Here is a 22628-nt window from a genome sequence, read left to right on the forward strand (position 1 = left end):
AAGCAGTCGCAAGCTGAGACACCTGTTTCCCAACAATATTCATTCTGCGGTAGTCTGGTTCTTTTTTTCTTGTTTTTTGTAATGTGTGTGTATATCTTCTTTCTATTTTTGATTAAAGCTTCTGTTACTAGAAGCGCGTCGTCCTGTCTCCTTCCTACCTGTCCGTTGTGGTTTTTTTCGCGCCTTTTAAAGATGAGTTATAGATACTTTTTCAGCGTCCGAAACTCCTCCTTTCGAGGCGGGCGCGATTTGCTGCTAGGGAGTGTGAGGGCGCTGCAGTTCTAAATTTGTGCCAAGCAAACGGCAGCTCTCAGCTGGCTTCACTGCCGCCGCAGTTGTGTGCGTTACGCGTTGGTGTTCGGTAGCGCCTTTTTTTTCTGTGTGTGTGCCTCGTCGCTGTCTGTGCACGTGGCAATTAACAATAAGCTTACTCGTGCAAACTTTACCTAATATGTGACTCAGTTTTTGAACAGCAAGAACTTGCTTTAGAGACCTGAAATATTCAATGTTAATTCTAAAAAAGAGCCAAAAGAAGAGGGAGAAAATTCTTGAAATATAAAAACAAAACTTGCTAAGGGGTAAAAAAAGCGAAGTCAGCACGAAGTGAACCTCCCAAAGATCAGAATTAAATCGATGCACCTGCCAAGTGATTACACCGAGGGATCAAACACGAGCACGATTGCACCGGTGACCCTTGCATTCAATTCTGTTATTCGAATCAACCACCAGAAACGACGCTTCAACCTAAGTTTTCCAGCACTTTCCTAGCGTTGAGTGCAGCGATGTAGTCGTGCTTACCTCAGTTTCATCTCGTACCTCCTCAGGAAATACTCGGCCACTGTACAAACGACTGTTACGCCATTCTCCAACTGCCACGGAAACCTGGAAAAAAAATTACAACACCGGCTTCACTGAACTCCGGTCGCCTCTGTAATACATAGACAAGCCAAGAGCTCATGTCTTTGAAGCGTAATCAATGCGTGAAATGCACTCACGTCTGGCGATGGGCAGTCATGGGGGTGACGTCGCAGAACGCGGTACTTGCGGGGCGTGCGGCCGTGGGTGACCTCAATCTTGAGGCCCTTGATCTCCTTGGTGAGCTCAAATCGCTGGGAGTCCGTGAGAGGGCGTGACTGACGTTGTGCAGATGTAGCACCTCGCACATGAAGTCGATGACCGTCTGGGCCTTGTAGAAGGCCGTCGCCGACACATCGACGTTTAGCGTCGGCTTCCCCTTGGACAGCTCCACGCTCTGGTGGTATCCATGCCACGCCTCTCGTCCTTCGCCCAACGGTTTGCCGCGATGTAGCCTTCCGGAGAAAAGAAGGACCGGCCCACGGGCGTGTACCTAAACAGCGATACAGAGAACTCCTGTTGAGATTAGGTCCGTTAAGACGAATTCTCTCATATACAGAACAGCATAAGAACGTCTTAGTTTTTTTTTTATAGACGAAGTTAAAAAAGTATCCGCTTAGACGAACTGCCTTACAGGCACTATTATGTTAAAGGGACCGACAACTGGCCAGAACGGGTGATTAGATCCTGGTGGAAATGAAAAGGCCGTGAATTATAGTGACAGATTCCAGAACACTTTTCGCGATCTGAGTAGGATTTATATTTTTAAATCGCGTTTAAAAGTAACAAAAACCGGTATGTCGCGCAGCCTAGCGCGAGCGCCATGAACCAGACGTATGCAGTCTTAAGCACTTTGTTGTACGTAGTCTAATGCTTTTACACGCACCAGAACGGCGGCTGAAAATTTGAATATGTATGTTATTGTCAATTCCCGTTTGTTTCTAAGGTAAAGAAGTAAAGCATGAGATGCGGCGCTGCTTTCGTGGCTTCCAGTGAAACGGAGGCTGCGACGCATGCGCGAGGCGTCCGGCGGCGTTTCCCGCGTAGCTCGACTCTCGTCTGCTCTCGTCGTATCGGAATTTTGGAGAGTAGCACGCGAGTTGGAGCTGCTGCTCGCAAAATGCCATCGACTTACTGTCTGTGGAGGATTGCTACCACTTCATGAACAGCACTGCTGGTGTATCCTACCACTTGTTTGGTTTCGAAGGCTTAGCTCGGATTGGCTTGACTAAAATGTGATAAAGCGACCTGTGTACGGCCAAAGTACTTCTATAAGAAGCCCCAGAAAAACGCTATAACTATTGTAAAATAATTTAACAGGCTAGAAAGCAGTAGTCGCGGTACCGCAGGCTTTGCAAACGTAACATTGCCTTTTCATACTTAGGGCATAACTTGTCACCACTGCTGGCGTATAATCGCTATCGCGCTCACATCTCACTATTTGTAGCATGTGATATTGAGACTGCATAATATCGAAAAACTCTGATTACAAATGCTTACGGCGTTCTCCGCGTTACCACTCCGTGATTAGAAGCTCTGACCGCTAAGGTACCCATTGCACTCAAGAAAACGGGTACCACAAAGTTGGTTGTCGGTCCCTTTAAGAACCTTCGCAGTGATCACCAACAATGGTGATTCTGCGAAGCGAGCATAGCAGTTTTGGCACGTGATTCAATTGAGAGGGAAAGGCAAAAAAAAAAAGAATAAACAAAACGAAGCACTTCCTGGCGCAAGGACGTGAAGTCAATTGAGCCGCGGAAGACGGGAGCAGATAATCGAAAAAGAAAGGTCCGCCGATAAAAGCGGCACTTTTGCCACCTAGGGAATTTTCAGCGCTAAGACGGAAATAAAGAAAACTTGATGGAAGATAAGACAGTGAACTGGGTGAACACTCAACAGATCTATTTCAGAAAAATACCACACAAGCGCTAAAAATGCCGCATGTGCATCATCACCAACTCGCGCAACAGCATTATAAACATTAGGGTGTAAAATTTTTAACATCCTTTCTTGGAACTTACGTAATATTGTTACGTAATATCTTTTCGTCCACTATACTTTCTTCACATTTATATCATAATTACTACAAATAATATCTCCTATACTTTCCTTGACATCATTGCCTGTTAGTTCTCATTAACTATGTAGGACTTGCCGCACGTCACGGGGATCTCATACAGAACTCCTGTGGAGCATTCAGCATACAGCTGTGCAGGGTTCTTACTACAGCCGTGCCTTCGTTTAGGTACAGGGGCAGAGCCGCGCCAGCTTGAAAAGCGCCTAAAAAACAAGGGGGACACCATATCTGCCTGCTACCTTCCTTAGGTTGTGGCTAACCTTACGTACACTCCAGGTCTTACGTAAAAGTGGTCGTCCTCGTCCTTGCCTCACTCCTTGAACCTTTAACTTTCTGCAGGAGAGTTTCCGCCACTGGCGTCACCATCGAGTCAGGGAGCCCAGTAGTGATGCAGAACTATGCATACTGTCGATAGTTGAGTCACTATCGAACTATTGATGGCAAAAAAATGCTACCGATAGTGAACTCAATGGTATACCATCGATAGTATAAAATAAATAACGCGAGCTCATTGCAGCATAAACTTGCTTCCCCGCGCGCGTGGTACATAGGGAAGCCGGAGGAGCAGGCTGAAGGGCAAGAAAGTTGACATGATTTTGTTCACCAGAGTGCTTTGCTACACAGTCAAACTGTTCAGCTGTAGCAGAAAGGAAGCCGTTACATGTGGTTTAAACTGCGCGGCCTCAAATTTATATTGCATTTCGTGATTAAAAAGAAATATATATATATATATATATATATATATATATATATATATATATATATCTATATATATATATATATATATATATATATATATATCTATATAATCAAGAAGCCCTGTTAGACTGGTTACTTCTGAATATGATTTTCTTGATGGACATCTTCCGCCATTTTCACTGCGAAAGTAATTTATTTCTCTCGCAAGAAACTGGTCATAATTTAAGCGAAGCTGATAGTAGGAGATCTATTGCAAATACTTTGGCAATGTAGCCGGCCAGCAACAGCATCATTATTCACACCACTATCGATGGTATTGTCACGTGGCTGTTACGGTGAAGAATGCTGCAGCAAGCATGGAAAATACGGAGCTCTTTCTTTGGGCGAACCTGTGCCCAGAAAATCAAAACTCAAACTACAAGCGATATACGCTGCGCACTGAGAGCGGCGATAACAGTAGGCGGCCTTCAAGTAATCTGATCATCGGTGGAACGCGTCGGGTTTACGCATCAGTCATCGAACCTTCCAGCGTTATCGCTGGTGCTCGCGTAAGCTCGCCAATGAACTTGACTATTCGCGTCCGACGCGTTATCATAACAGAATAATCTCAAGCAAACGCGAAGCTTCTAAAGCATTGCGGCGCGGTCTTCGTTAAACGTTTGCTGACAGTCTTTGTTGGTGAAACCCGAATACGTCGAAACAAAAGCAATAAACACGCGTCGCAGTAATATCGCTAGCAATATTACCGATGGTACTACGGATTGCACTATCGATAGTTTGTGGATAGTAGCGCTATCGATAGTTTGTTTACACTATCGATAGTTTCAAAGAACTATCGATGCTATCGATAGCCCAATTTACCGATAGTTCTGCTTCACTAGAACCTAGCCGTCTTGAGACGGGAAATCTGACTGTCAAATGCATCCTGCATTTTGTAAACGCACGACTTCCTGAGGGCCGATTCTAAACAGGGCATAGCAACTCCCCTTTTAACAATCTTTAACTGGGATGAGGCATATGGCACAAAACCCTTCTGTGCCCGAGGAAAATACTGCCAGTAGGCATGACTATTAGCAAACGAAATAGTTAAGTCTAAAACACGCAGGAGATTCTCAAGTGGAACTTCGTGAGTAAACGAAGAGCCCTTTGCCGGGTCGTCTGAAGATATCTAGAATGGCATCACAGGTAGTTAAAAGTTCCTTGCCCGTTAAAAACTACTGAAAAATCATCCATATATATTAAAAACTATAAAATGTTTTTAAACACGCATTGCTTCGAAAGGCCTCCTCGAGCGCCTTGTCAATAGAACCTAAAGATAGATTACACAGTAGCGGTGCAATACACGACCCGATACAGATAATAATATCTGCGGTTTAGCGTACAAAACCACTATACGAGTATGATTATGAGAGATGCCGTAGTGAAGGACTCCGGAAATTTTGACCACCTGGGGTTCTTTAACGTGCACCTAACTCCAAGTACACGAGCCTCAAACATTTTCGCGTCCATCGAAAATGCAGCAGCAGCCGCGGCCGGGATTCGATGCCGCGACCTTCGGGTCAGCAAACGAGCGCCAGACCCGATGCAGATGGCACGCTTCTGCAGAAAAAGCTGCTCGTAAAAGTTGATCAAAGTGCTATTGAAATAGGTTTCTAAAAGAGTTAAAAAATGTTCCACCGAGATACCAACTGCGTTCTGGAAAGCAATCAATCCATTTTCGTCAATGCACGTCCTTACCACCCTAAACACTATCTTAATCTAAACTTATCTTAATAGCACTTTTATCAGCTTTGACGAGCAGCTTTTCCGAGCAGTAATTCCGCCTCACCCACTAATTATTTTCGCCCAGAATTTCTCTATCTCAGTTATTGCATCCCACGCTGGACAAATCGGCGCACCTGTTCTGGCAGCGAAGATGAAGAAGAGGACGAAGAAGAAGAAGAGCACGAAGAGAGTGCGTGCCGATTCATGATGGTAGTTTTCTGTTCGCTGTGTACAGACTGACTACCGGCTTAAACAGCCGCGCTGTTAAACTATTTGGCCAAATGGGAAGCTGATGGAAATCAGCCAGTAAAGAGGGCCCCTGCATTTCTACTGCAAATTGTGCAACGGTGATGACAAATGTGTGGGAAAACAGAAATGACCTCGCCAGCTGCGAGCACCAGAAAGGCGACACGGAAGTGGGCGACATTGACTGTCTCTGCAGCAATTTGCGCCATCCACTACAAGCCCTCTATGTGTAATCTCTCCGCAGAAATTTTCTAAAGATTGACTATAGCTAGGAATTATATTGACTAAAGCTAGAAATGAAAATGAAATGAAAATGATTGGCTAAAGTTAGAAATGAAATGATTGACTAAACCAGAAATTATACTAAAGCCAGAAAAGCAGCATTACAGAAGAAAATGAACCGCCAGAAGATTAAATTTCCATTTCTTTGAAGGTGAATTGCACTTGCCTTTCCATTCTTTTTTCTAGTTGACAGCATTGGGCAATGTCATAGTGTTGCTTTTATAACAATGCATTAAGGCGCCTTTTTTATATGTCGAACTCGTGAAATTGAGTGCCCGTTTAATTCCAGTAAATACGGTACTTGAGGTTTCCTGTGAATTCGATCAAAATAAAAGGGGGTTTTGTTATTAAATCCCGTGGTAAGCGTACTTCATTTACTATTCTAAAAACATGTTTGAGATGCAGGGGCGTAGCCAGAAATTTTTTTAGGGGTGGAGGGGGTGTTTCAATTATACTTTTATGTACGCTCGTGCGCGCGTTTCTTCTAAATGCGTCTATATTGTGGGCATTTATTATACACATCTTCTTCATGTGTACACTATCATCATCATAATGCATTTGGTTATGCATCCTCATTTTCGTCGTGTATCATCGTCATCAGTGTGGGTTTGATCGTGCCTGTTCGCTGCCGGTCTTCGGGCCAAATAAAAGTCTGCCCAACCAAGACCTCATACTTGGTGGAGGTTGCTTCTGGATCCCCCGTCCTCTACTCGTCCGCTCTACCTCCTGGAGCTTCGCTCAGGTCGCCGTTTGAGCCAGCTGTTCGGCAATATGTCACTGCACGAGCAGGTCGGTGCTGCTACTGTCCCCACTCTGGCACCGCAAGCCACGCCTTCTCACGTCGTAAACAGCCCCCTAGCGCGAGCCTCACCTCTTCGCTGGTCTGCGCGGAGAAGATGTGGAGGACTGGCTGGCCGATTTCGAGCGTGTCAGTTTCTGCTAATCGGTGGGACGACACCTACAACCTAACTCACGTCTCCTTCTACTTACGGGTGTGGCGAAGACGTGGTTCTTTAACCACCTGATGGACATCCCCGACTGGGCTACCTTCAAAGAACAGCCTGCGCCAAGTCTTGGCACACCGGCCCGTTCGGTCAGCTCTCGCCAAGAAAACCCTCGAGGCTCGGAAACAACATCTCGGCGAGTCGTACACGTCCTACATCGGGGATGTTCTTGCGCTCTGCCGACGTGTCAATGCATCAATGTCAGAGTCGGACAGGGTACGCCACATTCTCAAGGGTATTGCAACTGTCGCATTCTATGCTCTTGCCATCAAGAATCCGGCTACCGTTGCTGAAGTTGTCACAACGTGTCAGCGCCTCGACGAACTCGAGTCTGTTCGCCTCCCACCGGACAGTGACGAAACACGTTCTACGGCGGGCGCAAACCTACGAGGCATGATAAGGGCACTGATACGTGAAGAATTGCGATCAATGGGATTCTCAGTGTCTACACTGTGTCCCAGTCAGCCTTCCGGCGCAGCCTTGCGTGATGTCATCAGGGGGGGAGCTAGCGTCCTTGACCCACTCGGCGCACATTCAACCCGCTGCCTCTCGCCTCCTACCAACATTCCCGCAAGTTGCTGCCACACCTTTAGGGAACGCCAACTCGACGTTGCAGCCATCAACATATGCATCGGTTGCTGCCGCGACCCCCGCGAGCTTCCCGTCACCGCCGCTGAGCCCTCGTCTGCCCATTGACTGAACTATCACCCGGGGCCCCAAACCCTCCCTACTACCCGCCTTGGCAATCATCTAGCCCTACGTGCTATTATTGCGGCTATCGCGGCCCACATCTCACGCTTTTGCTGCAAGCGCCAGCAAGACGAGCGTCGAAGATACATGTGCGAGCGTGACTTCCCGGAGGAGCCTTTTACCAAGGCCCGCGTCGTCACCTCCGCGTCGGTGTCTATCTCCGCCCGCATCGAGGTGAAGTGCGCAATAGTTATCGGTCAACCAGACGCCGTTCACCTTCGCCTTTCCGTCGCTCCTCGTCTCCGCTTCGGCCTGCATGCCTCCCTCACCACTGACCACCGTCCGGAAAACTAAGCGATGCAGTTTTTGGAGGAAAAACTGCATTCACATACAGGACTAAATTCCTCCAGCACGCCCTTGCAATATGATTTCTGTAATAGTTGAAGCAGTGCGCGTCGATGCCTTGGTGGACACTGGTGCTACGTTTTCTGTTCTTCGTGCTGATTTGTGTGCCCGTCTCAGGAAAGTGATGACGCCTTACGATGGACCTACACTGGTTGCAGCCCAGGGGAACACAATTCGCCCTTCCGCTCTGTGTACTGACCGCGTGCTAATCGATGACATTCTTCACCACATACTGTGCTGTACCCGTGCTCTCACCAACTCATTTTAGGATGGGATTTTCTGTCGTCTGCTTCCGCGGCTATTTGTTGTGGCCAACGTATCGTCCACCTTACCGGCACAGACTAAAGCCCCTATACCTTCGGAAAAGTACAGCTTTCTCTTGATCTACGCCGCTTCCTCCTCTCCGCGCCTCTGATAGGGCGGCTGCGGTCACCGTGGTAACGCGCGCCCTCTTTCTCGGTATTTTGTTTCCTTCGCCTCTCAGCGCCATGTTGAACGCTCCAACGTGCCATGTGCTGTGTGTTTTGCCCCATGTGACGTGCGCGAAGTGTGGAGTGCACGTGTGCGTCTCGCTCGTTTCGTCGCGATGGCGGGTTGCTGTGCGTTTGGCTGCCATAACCGTGACACCCAAGGGAAAATGTTTTCTGCCATTCCTCGCGGAAGAGATATTGCAGGTCGGCGCAAAGTCTGGCTCCACACAATAGGTCGAGCAAACTTCGAGCCAAGATCGGCGCGGCTTTGCGGGGTATGTGCCCGTGCGTTTTAACTCTTGACAGGCGTCTTGCTTGCCGTGTGACATATGTGGCCTATTACTTACTTAATGTCACGCGAAATTTTGTGTAATTTGTCATGCACCAAGACAGTCACTTGCTCGAGCAAGTGACTGTCTTGAACACCAGATGGTAGAAATTTCCAGAGCCCTCAACTACAGCATGCCTCACAATCATACCGCGGTTTTGGCACGTAATACCCACGTATCATTAAGTCTGAAAGAACGAGTGTCGTGCACTGCAACACTAGGTTGTGTTCCACACATTCTACTAACCTTTCACTGTGATGTGTGGATGGAGGACGAAGACAGAGCGAGCGTCGGAATGAAAGTGCGATAGCAATAAAAAAGGACCTAGCGCGCACAATTTATCGAAAGCCGTGCATTTACGTGCAGCTCCTCCATCATATTGTCTACTTAGGCGAACCACTTCTGGGTGACAGTCAGACCTTTCTGCAAATTCGGAACATGAGCGGGGCTTTAGTTCAGCGGACCGCTGCTCGTCAGCCGGCGTTTCGTCATGAATTATCGCGTCACACATCTAGCGCATAAGTTTCAATACGCTACAAATGGCATATATCACCTGCGCGGTACTTTTGCAAAATATCTTGCATTGCATAAACGTACGGCAATAAAAACATGTTTCAGAAGGTATGCTCGTTGAGTGGGATCTTTAATCGAGCTGCAGCCGCTGAAGATGTCCATTTGAAATTCGACACTTCAATAGAATGAGTGGGGTTAATGTCGTTGGTTTTAGCATACTCGTTTTAAATCTTCGCTTATTGGTTTAATACTTCATTTATTGTCAGTTAACATACAAGCGTCATGCATACGGCAATGGGTGCAAGCTGCTCCGCTCAGGCCAAATGTCCCAGAACGGCGTACTGCGAGCACAAGTCATTGGGCAAAGGAGATAATAACGATACATGTGGTTTTACGAGCAAGAACCACGCTATGATTACGAGGCACACCGTATAGCGTAGGGCTCCGGAAATTTTTACCATCTGGCGTTCTTTAACGTGCACTGACATGGCACAGTACGCGGGGCCTCTAGCATTTCACCTCTACCGAATTCCCACCGCCGCGGCCGGGATCGAACACGCGACCTTCGGATCAGCAGGCGAGCGCCGAAACCGCTACATCACCGCGGCGGGCGGGCCGAGGAGAAGTAACATATGTGAAATGTCATGAAGTTTTTGATCGAGCACCTTCATGGGAATTGCAGGCATTGCTGCAGTTATATATGATGGAGATAGTTTATACGCACGGGAACTATTCCTTCCCAACGGCGTGGCTTGACATCACAGCTGTCATGTCAATATTTCTTACCGATGCAATAAATAGCGCGTCGTGTTTACAGAATTTTATGTCAACCTTTTTTTAAGTAAACCCAATTACCGATATCCGCGCCAGACACAGGGAAACGCTACGGGTCCGAAAAGAACCGTAAAAACGACGTGCAATTTGCTACAAATTGTACATGGCTTTCAGCAGCTCTTCTGGCGCGCTATAAGGGAATTAGATGGTGCGCACACCCGCACCAACTGAGAAAATGAACGCAGAAATAAAGAGAATCATTACACACAGCCGTATGCGAGACATGGCACGCGGCCACGACAGGACTAGAAAGGCTGTGGCTAAAGTGGCAGCGCCAGCGCGCAACCGGCCTGAAAGCTTCACGCGTCCGCGGGCGCGTTCGAGGGGGCGCCGCCGTCGCACGCGAAAGACGCGCAGGAGAGGAGGCGGCGGAGGGGGAGAGCAGATGGCGGTACCTTTACGAAGTATAGGGGGGTGATTGCACGTAAGATCGAACAATCGATGGCTGGTCGACCTCTCAAATTTATTTTCAAAATTTTATATATTATTGCCTGATGAGTGGAAAGAAGAGATCCGCAATTTGTTTTGCCGCCAAAATTTTTTCGAAGCACAGGAAATCAGAAGGGTTGCTGATCGGGCGAGTTGGTCATCCGTGAACGTAGCGTGTATTAGCGCGGCACATAAAAGAAAGGGACAGGACACAGACGTAGAGATAGGTAGGCGCTAAACTTCCAACTGTTTATTAGCTCGTCATCGATTTCCTTCTCGGAAAAGGAGATGAGTTCCTTGGTTTAGAACACGTGCAAGATGAGTTGTGCTTTTCTGCGGATGTATAAACTGGGTGTGATTGGCATGAAATAAACAGTTGGAAGTTTTAGCGCCTTCCTATCTCTACGTCTGTGTCCTGTCCCTTTCTTTTATGTGCCGCGCTAATACACGCTACGTACAGGAAATCAATAATGACGAAGAGGTGGAGTGGAGCGCTCATCCGCTCTGCTTTTTTGGCCAACTTTCGTTATGAATTGCACAAAATATATTAAAGTTAGGTAGCTGAGATTTCTTTAACTAAATATATGCATGTTTTTGCTTCTGCCTCAGGTATTTTTAGTTTTGTGTGTAGTGTAGATGTTTTTATAAAAGACCTCAAATTGGCCCAGGAAACGTTATTTTCTTTACTTTGAAGGCCTTTATCTCGAAAACTCCTTGTAGCAGAGCGACAAAATTGCGCATTACGTTCTTCGTATGGTTATCTACCCACACTGCCAAATCTTCTATTTATATAACTTTCAGTAAAGAGATATGACGGGCTAAGTTAAAGAAAACACCGGACAATGAAAACTTCTGACGACAATTAAAAAAAACCCATTTTTATATTTTTTAAACTTTGTCCACTTATTCTCCTCCACATCAGCTTTCATAATCATTGAAACATGCTGCATAATGTCGTTGCACTATTAGTTACGACCCCTCCAATGAGACCCTTAGGCAAGGATTGGCAATTCCGAATTCTTGCCTAGAAAGTGTATAAAATGCAGGCAGATTGAATTGCTTTTTATAAAAGGCCAGCAGGTACCGAAAAGGTGTCGCCGGCACTGAAGACGTTAATTTGAAATTATTTCGTACTGCCGCGGCCACGAGCGCGGGGGCTACCGAGCAGGCGCGTGCACCCGACATGCTCGTTGTAAGAGACGGCGCAAGTGAGAGCTCGTTTTCGCGTCCTCAGACCGATTGAGTTCGAAACAGCAACGCCTCTCCGGTGACTTGAACGCAAGTGCACTAGAGCTTCGCTATCTATCCGCCCTCTGTTCGCACTCGCAGCTAGGCACCGATAACAAGGCGGAGATGGAAGCAAGATGAGAACTCTATAAGGGAGCTATGAGCGCTCGCTTCACGCACGCTGCTGCCAGAGAAACTGCGCTTCGCCAGTTGCGATCAGTGGAAAGCATTAACGTGGCGCTCCAGTGGCAAAGCAAAATACGGAAGTCAAAGGAAAGAAAAGCAAAACTATCGGTAACCGGATGCGCCTGCCTATCTTAGATGTCGGCAGCAGACGGCCTGTAACTAGCCGCGCGTTCAGAGCGCTGTTCACACTTCATTCGGCGCGGATGGTTCTTGTGCTTTGCTCGTACTCTACTCCTCCTGTGCGTCTCATGGCGAGAAGTATAGCTCGGAATGAGTGTATTGTGGAGCCTACCTTTCGAAGCACAAGAAGCTTAAAGGAGTACTGACACCAATTTTTAAAAATTTCGGTTGTTGCTCTAAATAAAAATACTGGTGTCGAGAAACCTAAAACGACTATTGTGGTGCCTGGGAATGCATCGTATATATTTTAATTAGCGCTACCTTAAAAAGACACTTTCGGTTTAGATATCAAGGGGGTGGCTTTCTCAGTGTCGTTTCATAGCAGGTGACGTCACGGAGATACAGAAACTCGCGACGTAATAGCAACAAATTCGTCATCTGCTCGTGGTGCACATAAACAATGATGAGTGAATTGTCGTCCTGTGACCTGACAGTGATTTCTGCGATTTAGGCTGCATGCAGGACACAGAACTCGCATTACTCGGGGGAACTGTCTTGACTCGTCGGGATAATGTCCTTGCAGTGGAGCTGGCTTGCAGATGCTCAGCGACGAAAACTTCAAAGTAGAGTTAAAATATTTTATACGTGTTCTCCCACTCCAGCGTGTGGACAGCGTTGACACTTGCACACCAACGAAGCAAAAATGTCCCTTTTGCGATGTCTCAAATCGTGTCAGTACTCCTTTAATTATTGCAAAGAAGCCAAAATTTCGCAGAGTTACCGCCCTAGGCATCTACGCTTGAGAAACGTTTAACGCCCGAAAGATCAGTGACTGCCAGTGAGACGCACTACTTGTGCTACGCGTGCTTTTGCTACCACTGCAATGAAAAATCTTCACGGAACGCACAGTTTAAGATGACATTCTTATGCCCCCTGAAAAAGAAATCGATGTCGTTAACCCCATCACTGCGACTACCGGTGTACGTGCGTTCAAGTCACCCCAGAGGTATTGCTGTTTCGAACTCAATCGGTCTGAGGACGCGAAAACGAGCTCTCACTGCGCCGTCTCTTCTCACGCGCGCCTGCTCGGGAGCCCCGCGCTCGTGGCTGCTGCATTGACGACTAATTTCAAAATTAACGTCTTCAATGCCGGCGACACTTTTTCGGTACCTGCTGGCCTTTTAATAAAAAGCAATTCAATCCTGCCTGCATTTATACACTTGCTGGGCAAGAAGTCGGAATTGCCAATCCTTGCTAAGGTCTCATTGGAGGGTCGTAACTATTAGTGCAACGACATTATGCAACATGATTTCAATGATTATGAAAGCTGATGTGGAGGAGAATAAGTGGACAAGTTTAAGAAATATAAAAAATGGGGTTTTTTTTTAATTGTCGTCAGAAGTTTTCATTGTCCGGTGTTTTCTTTACTTAGCCCGATCATATCTCTTTACTGAAAAGTTATATAAATATAAGATTTGGCAGTGTGGTAGATAACCATAAGAAGAACGTAATGCGCATTTTTTGTCGCTCTGCTACAAGGATTTTTCGAGATAAAGACCTTCAAAGTAAAGAAAATAACGTTCCTGGGCCAATTTGAGGTTTTTTATAAAACATCTACACTACACACAAAAACTAAAATAGCTGAGCAGAAGCAAAAACTGCATTATTTGGTTAAAGAAATTTCAGCTACCTAACTTTATATATTTTGTGCAATCAAACGAAAGTTGGCCAAAACGCAGTGGATGAGCGCTCCACTCCACCTCTTCGTCATTATTGATTCCTGTGATTCGAAAAAATTTTTGGCGGCAAAACAATTGCGGATCTCTTCTTTCCACTCATCAGGCAATATATAAAATTTTGAAATAAATTTGAGAGGTCGAGCAGCCATCGATTGTTCGATCTTACGTGGAATCACCCAGGGGCTTTAGCACAGACTACGCTCGGCGACCACATCTACAAGCCACTTCGCCTCGTCGCTGCTACAGATACCGAGCTGCCACAACGTGAACAGCGAATTGTAACGGTTGTGTCTAACGACGTCGACTCTGGTGACGTATTGGTCAGCCGTCACCCCGTTGCCTTAGTAAAGGCATAGCTCTTGCATCGGGTGTCGTCCGCTTCCACAATCGTTGAGCTCTCGTCGCCGCCACGAACGCAACATCGGAAAACATTTTACTTCCGCGGGGCACCACGGTAGCATGCGTTGCCGCTCCTGAGGAAGAATGTATCTATCGTACTTCTTCCTCCGCCCTTACAGTAGTCATCAGCAGTGACTTGACAGATTCGCAGGAGCAGCAGCTGCTTGCTTTGTTGAACAAGCACGCACCTCTTTCGATGCCTATTCGTCCACCTTGGGCCAAACTACCGCTGCAGCACATCGCATTCAGACTGACGGAACATCCATTGTGCACCGCCGCCCGTACCGGCGGTCTCTAGCCGAGCGAAAAATCATCGAAGAAACGTAGCCGACATGCTGCAACGGGACATAATCCGCCCTCAGCCAGCCACTTGGTCGTTCCCGTTGTTCTGGTGCGGAAGAAGGATGGTTCTGTACGCTTTTGCGTAGATTACCGGGCGCTCAATAAGATCACTAGGAAGGACGTGTACCCTATGCCGCGCATTGACGACGCTTTTGATTCCTTACAAGCTGCGGAATACTTTTAGAGCCTCGACTTGCGTTCCGGCTACTGGCAAATCCCCATGCACGAAGATGACAAAGAAAAAAATCCGGCAGATCCCACGCACTGGGGGAATCGATGTAATGCGAAGCAGCCAGCAAAGAGCAGCATACTCGCTTTGTTTATTTTGAAGCCGAATGAAATCATTCATGCCATGGCATCTAGTTCACCTGTATCGCATGTTTGCCATGCACGCGTGCATGCACACGGTATCTACCATGCCAATGAAACGTATATTCGGTACATACACTGCATGACCGTGATTTATGTTCATCACGCACTCTGTCATGCAATACCAATTTTGGTATATCCAGTCATCGAAACGGCCGGAAGCGCACCATAACAATGTCAGTAAGTAAGACCGTACAAGACATGCATAACACAATTCGCATGTTAGGACCTGTCATTTATGTTCGTCATACAGTCACATCGCACAATACCAATTTTGGTGTATATCAAACGAGCTAAATGGCCGCTAGTCCACCATGCGCGTGGCATGTAAATCATGACATACGACACGAATGTCATGGTGTTCATGTTACACCTGTCTTTACGTTCGGCACACATTCGCGTCACGCAATGCCAATTTTGGGGTATATCAAGCTAGTGAAACGTCCGTGAATGCACCATGAGCGTGGCATGTGAAATCATGAATGCATGTGATGGTTTCATGTTACCACCTGCGATTCATGTTCGGATACAGTCACATCGCGCAATACCAATTTTGGTGCATATCAATCTAGCGAACGACCGCGAGCGCACCATGAGCATGCCATGTAAATAATTCGTACATGACACGTATGTCATGATTTTCATGTTACCACCTTAATTACGTTCGTCATCATACAGTAGCGTCGTGCAATACCAATTTTGGTGTATGTTGAGCCCGCGAAACGGCGCGAATGCACCATGAGCGTGGCATGTAATCACTGCATACACGACATGCATGTCATGGTTTTTCATGTTACCACCGTTATTCATGTTCTTCATACAGTCACCGCGCAATACCAATTTTGGTGTATATCAAGCCAGCGAAACGGCACCGCGAATGCACCATGAGCGTGGCATGTAAACTTGACATGAATCGGTTTTCATGTTACCACATTTTATTCATGGTTATGTACAGTCACATCGCGCAATACTAATTTTGGTGTATATCAAGCCAGCGAAACGGCCGCGAATGCACATGAGAGTGGCATGTAAATCATGCCATGCATATCATGGGTTTCATGTTACCACATGTATTCATGTTCTTGTAACAGCCACATCGCGCAATACTAATTTTGGTGTATATCAACCTAGCGAAACGGCCGCGAGTGCGTCATGAGCGTGGCATGTAAATCATGACATACATGACGTGCATTTCATTGTTTTTCATGTCACCACTGTTATTCATGTTCTTCGTACAGTCACATCGCGCATTACCAATTTTGGTGTATATCAAGCCAGCGAAACGGCCGCGAATGCACCATGAGCGTGGCATGTAAATCATGACATATATGACATGCATGTCATGGTTTTCATGTTACCACCTGTTATTCATGTTCTTCATACAGTCACATCGCGCAATACCAATTTTGGTGTATATCAACCTAGCGAAACGGCCGCGAGTGCGTCATGAGCGTGGCATGTAAATCATGACGTGCATGACACGCGTGTCATGATTTTCATGTTACCACGTGTCAGTTATGTTTGTCATGTAGAAATGTCTCGTCATACCAGTTTTCGTATATATCTATTCATTTAAACGGCCGCGAGCGCCCCGAGACCATGTCATGTAAATCATGCCGCACATGACATGCGTGTCATGATTTGCACGTTAGGACCTGTCATTATGTTCGCCATGAACTCTTGTCACGTCATACCAGTTTTGGTATATATGAAATTAACGGAATGGCCGCAAGAGCCCCAAGGCCGTGGGATGTAAATCATGCTGTTCATGACATGCATGTCATGATTTTCATGTTATGACCTGTCATTTGTGTTTGTAATACGCTCATGTTATTCCATACCAATTTTGGTATACATCCGATTAACGAAACGGCCAGGAGAGCACAAAGTCGTAGGCGGCTAGATAATAGATAGATAGATAGATAGATAGATAGATAGATAGATAGATAGATAGATAGATAGATAGATAGATAGATATAGATAGATAGATAGATAGATAGATAGATAGATAGATAGATAGATACGCTCATACTCGCAGAAGTTCGCTAAGAAATGCTTCACATTTAAAACAGCGTTTGCCACCCCGGACGGCCTATATGCGTTCAACGTGATGCCTTTCGGGCTATGCAACGCACCCGCGACTTTTGAGCGTATGGTTGACACCGTGCTGCGTGGCCTGAAATGGAAGACTTGCCTGTGCTACCTAGATGACATTGCTGTCCTTTCATCAACGTTTCCTCAACACCTGCAACACTTGGATGAAGTCCTGACGTGCCTCGCGGATGCTGGTCTTCAAATTAACACCAAGAAATTCCATTTCGCTAGCAAATCCATCAAATTCCTCGGTCATGTCGTGAGCAAGGACTGAATGCGCCCTGACCCCGACAAAACCGCTGCGGTGCTTCGCTTTCCTCGCCCTGAGAAGCCTAAAGACTTACGAAGTTTCCTTGGCCTCACGTCTTATTTTCGTCGATTTATACGAAAATTTGCCTCCATAGCTGCACCACTAGACAAGCTACTTGTCTCCGGTATGCCCTTTGAGTGGTCTCAGGAATGTGAATCGGCTTTTGACATGTTGAAGGGTGCCCTCACGACCGACCCTGTTCTTTCCCATTTTGACGAGGCCGCTCCGACTGTCCTGCACACAGACGCTAGCGGCCGCGGTTTAGGCGCCGTTCTTCTGCAACGCGACAACTCTTCGCGAGAGCGAGTTGTTGCATACGCCAGCCGCGTACTCTCTGCAGCCGAGAGGAACTACATGATCACCGAGCAGGAATGTCTGGCCGTCATCTGGTCGGTGCAGAAGTTTCCCTATCTGCACGGCCGTCATTTTACCATTGTTACGGACCACCACGCGTTATGCTGGCTTTCCACACTCAAGAACTTATCGCGACGCCTCGGTCGCTGGATTCTTCGTCTTCAGGAGTACGAGTTCCATATCATCTACAAGTGTGGCAAAAAACATCCAAGACGCCGACGCTCTTTCTCGCTACCCGCTACCTACGGCCCCGCTCTGCGCTTACGCAACCGCTTCGCATAACAAAAACTGCGAGCCCCCTTTTACATCGGTTCCCTCTCTGGCTATAGACCACCTGCCTCCGGACAACGACCAAGAATTTGCCTCTCGCCAGCTGGCTGACCAGTACTGTCGACGGATCATGGGCCATCTCTCTGGAACTTCCTGTCCACTTAACGCGCGGCTACGTCGCCAACTCTCGCAATTTAACCTCGACAACTCCCCCGAATTTACCATCCTGACGGTCAGCGCAGGGTCGCTGTTCTACCTCGCTCTCTCCGCTCTCACATCCTTACAGCCTTCCGTGATGATCCGACTGTAGGTCATCTCGGTTTTCATAAAACCTACGGCCGCCTTAGAAGTCGTTTTTATTGGCCTGGCATTACTACTAGCGTAGCCAGGTGCGTCCGGTCCTGCACTATCTGTCAAAGTCGAAAACTCCCAACATCTTCTCTTGCCGGTAAACTACAGCCTCGTCCGTGTTCGGCGACACCAATTGAAGTTGTAGGTGTCGAGCTTTTTGCCCCCCTTCCAGTCATTGCCGCCGGCAAACGATAGATCGTGACAGCTGTGGACCAATTGACCCGCTACGCTGAGACATCTTCTGTGACTACTGGTTCTGCTTCTGAAATTGCCGATTTCGTTCTCCAAGCCATTATACTGCGCCATGGCGCTCCACGTGTTCTGATCAGTGACCGTGGAAAGGCATTCCTCTCTCAACTAGTGAACGAACTTCTCCGAGCCTCCGGCATCACTCACAAGACCGCTTCTAATTACCATCCTCATACTAACGGCCTGACCGAGCGATTTCATTAAACACTTGCCGACATGATCACCGCCTGTAATCAACCAGACTACAAAAACTGGGACGCGATATTACCATTCGTCACTTTCGCCTATAACACGGCCATTCAGCGGACAACCGGCTATTCACCGTTTTACCTGGTTTACGGACGTTCCCCTACTTCCCTTCTGGACGTTTCTTTCTTTACCTCCAACGTAAATCCGTCGCCATCCTCTTCCGAGGAATACGTTTCACGATTCGCCCAATGCTGCCAGTGTGCTCGCCTGAATACCGAAACCAGACAGCAAGACAGGAAGATTGTTTATGATGAAGCGCATCGTGCTGTCTCTTTACGACTCGGTGACGAGGTACTGCTCTTGACGCCTCTTCGCACACCTGTTTTGTGTGAGAAGTTTCAGCCACGGCTTATCGGGCCGTACATAGTTCTGGAACAGACTTCACCTGTGAATTATCGCGTGACGCCCCTTGTAACCCCAGCAGACCGCCGTTACCGTACTACCGAGGTTGTCCCCGTCTCCCGCATCAAGCCCTTCATGCGACGTTCCTCGTCTTCTTGACCTGCAGCGGCCAGGCTGGCCGCTTTCACGTCGGGGGAATTAGTGTGGGCATTTATTATACACATCTTCTTCATGTGTACACTATCATCATCATAATGCATTTGGTTATGCATCCTCATCTTCGTCGTGTATCATCATTATGTTTGGGTTGATCGTGCCTGTTCGCTGCCGGGTCTTCGGGCCAAATAAACATCTGCCCAACCAAGAACTCATAATATATACGCATGCAAAATTGAAGTGTTGAGATGCGCTTGAAATATTAACAGGTCTTTTTTGAGAGCGCTTCTCATAAGCGTAACTCATAATAAGACGAACAAATTTCCACTGTCACTTCGAGTTCATCTACTCCGCAGTTAAACCTAGTTAAAATGTACCAATGGTTAAAACGATTCTCCATAGAAACTAAAGTGTTTCCTTACTGCTTAAGCGTGCTATTTAAATACTAAACTGTTGTGACAAAGAGAGACACTTACATCATGGAAGGCAGTTGCCTGAAGATCACATCGAGTGCCTGGACAGCGTCCATGGGGACGTCGCGAGTGTGGTAGGTAAGCGCTTCCTTGAGTGCGCTAAAGCTGACATATGTGACCCACTTGATGGCGACCAGGAACACACGGTCCCTGCCTGGAAGGGTCACCTGCATCTCGACGAGGTCCTTGCCAAAGGGCAGGCAAATGGTCGTGTACATGGTCTTGCGGCCGTCAAACACCGGCTTCAGGTTGCCAAATATCCCGGAATACGACTGGACCATCATCTCTACTACCTCCCTGCAGAAAAGGCGAGGACTCTTGTTAGCAGGATTATTTCCACAAATTCCTACAGTCCTGACGTGAGCGAAATGCCCAGAGGAAGCAACCCACCGATTGACTCCGAGTGGACAGTTGTCGGGCGTGATGGTGACGTCGTAGTGTTGCAGACACCCGCCAGGGATGTTGATCGCGAAGTGGTTGGCCCGAAGCATTAGGGGGCGTCCCATGGTGCCCGGCCTGAGAGGCGACCGACAGGCATTGAATTGGGGCATCTGGACGGGAACGAGGGCACTTGGCGTGGCCGCTGCCAGGGGGGCGGAGGCTGGAGTACCTAGGAGCACGGGGGCAACATTGCGGGGCGTGACCAGGGCCCCAAGGCGTGGGGCATGTAGCGACCCTCCGGGCATCCTCCTCCGCCGCCGCCAGGTGGCGCAGGTGCTGCACGGGAAGCAATTCGCTGCACTGTACATTACGGATTCGGACTAACGGGGGAAACCAACAGCGCAGTAAACTTACGTGACGTGCAACCCAGAAACGAGCCGCATTGCTGAGTATGCTCACTCGACTAACTGAGGGACAACGCGCGGCGCACAAGCAGTGAGAGATTGTGAACGATGGCTGGGGGCATAAAAGCAGCAAGAACTTGTCAAACCTCAATGCAACCCACAGACAACAGTCACGTGCTCGAGCCCGTTATCGTGACGTTTCCGCGTCCGTTACGTGGTCTCTCGATGGACAAAATTTCCCTTAGTGACTCTGACTAGCAGAGTGCTAAATGCCAATGCTGCCGATCCTGCACATATTCTGTAATCTGTATTCTTATGTGCGATCACTGCACATAGTCTGTAAAAAGATAGCGCATGTAAACTATTCTGTGCTTTCTTTGTGTCCAAGATTATCATTGCGACTCTAAAACTTCCCTCGTTTCAATAGCATTTGCTGACCCCGCCACGGTGGTCAAGTGGTTATGGCGCTCGACTGCTGACCCGAAGGTCGCGGGATCGAATCCCGGCCGCGGCGGCTGCATTTTCCATGGAGGCGAAAATGTTTGAGGCCCGTGTACCTAGATTTAGGTGCACTTTAAAGAACCCCAGGTGGTCGAAATTTCCGGAGCCCTCCCTAAGGCGTCTCATAATCATATCGTGGTTTTGGGACGTTAAACCCCAGATATTATTAATAGCATTTACTGTAATATCCAGCAGGGCTTCCGCGTGGGGTTTTCGCTGAGCGCCCACAGCAAAAACTATGAGGAGCGCGCCGACGTTATCCTACCCAGTACGCGAGAGGTGCATCCGATATAGGGCGACTCCGTAACTCCTCGCCCCCATTAGGTTTTTCCTCACCGCAGCATCTCGCGGTCGCTTCGCCAGCGCCTTCAGTGGCGGCCACTTCTAGAGCCTCACAGAAAGCGCCTCGCTTTTGCCGCTACAAATGTATTCTAGTTCACTGTTGTCACGATTACTTTGTTAGTAACATTTATCAATGTTTTGTCCGTCCGTTTGGAGTCCGTGCGCACGGCACAGCACCATGTAAATTGAAACATCAGATTTAACAATAAACTAATATCAAGCATAATTGTCACAAAACAATGTAAAACACCTACAAGCACAAACCATTTACACTAGTCGGCGACTTCAACGTAGACATTATGGACCTTAGGACCTAGCTTTGTCGTCGACTCTTTATGTCACTTTATGTCACTCAATTTACATTGTATAGGGCAACGCTCGGGTAACGTACGGTTACTCACACATACGATACCAAGAGCTTCGCCCACTCGCCATGATTCACTTCGTGGAGATGCGTGGTTTTTTAGATGCGAAGCATCTTATAGCGCAGTTCAAACCGGTGGTGGTGTGCGGCGTGACCACCCTTACTGCGCATGCGCATACCCTCTGCACTCCTCCTCTCCACTTCCCATCTCCCCTTTCCCCTCTCTACTTCCCTCCCCACTCCTCTCTACTCTCCCTCTCTCCACTTCCCCTCTACCAGGGGTACAACAGCCGCAATAGGATTTGGAGCAATTTTCGGAGCAGCAAAATGTTGCTTTTGGAGCACAAAATCCTATTTGGAGCAGATTACGAAAAAAACCTGCACCTTTTAGCACGAAATCCCAAATTTGAAGCAGTAACACAAAGAAGGCTTACTTTATAAAGAAAACAAAAAACACGTACAAACCATTCAACATCAGCGAACTTGTGCACAGTGCACGTGCACACTGCTACTTCAATAAACAGTGTGTTGAGCCACCCCCAGTGCGAACAATGACTAAGTCCACATTAGCATTTGCATGGCCCGTCGCATAATTCGACAGGCACCGCAAATGCTAACGTGGGCCTGAAAACCTGGCAACCTCGAAATTCGGTAGATTCGCAAAGCACGAGCAAGTGGGAGTGGCGAAAAAAGAAAACTGGCGTGCGTTTTTGTCTATCGTTGCTACGGCGTATTTGTCGATATATGTAATGTTTGTGTGGTGTTATTTCATATGCGCTCATTTGTAAGCATGCTGCTGAACAATCATC

At 47.6% G+C, this 22628-nt stretch overlaps 1 pseudogene; it reads right to left on the reverse strand.

Moving 5' to 3' along the window:
* The window catches only part of LOC119377839 (protein argonaute-2-like), a 71138-nt pseudogene that overhangs the window by 39196 nt on the left and 9314 nt on the right, over nt 1–22628 (reverse strand).

This window comes from Rhipicephalus sanguineus, unplaced genomic scaffold, assembly GCF_013339695.2.
Source record: "Rhipicephalus sanguineus isolate Rsan-2018 unplaced genomic scaffold, BIME_Rsan_1.4 Seq579, whole genome shotgun sequence".
NCBI classification, from domain to species: Eukaryota; Metazoa; Arthropoda; class Arachnida; order Ixodida; family Ixodidae; genus Rhipicephalus; species Rhipicephalus sanguineus.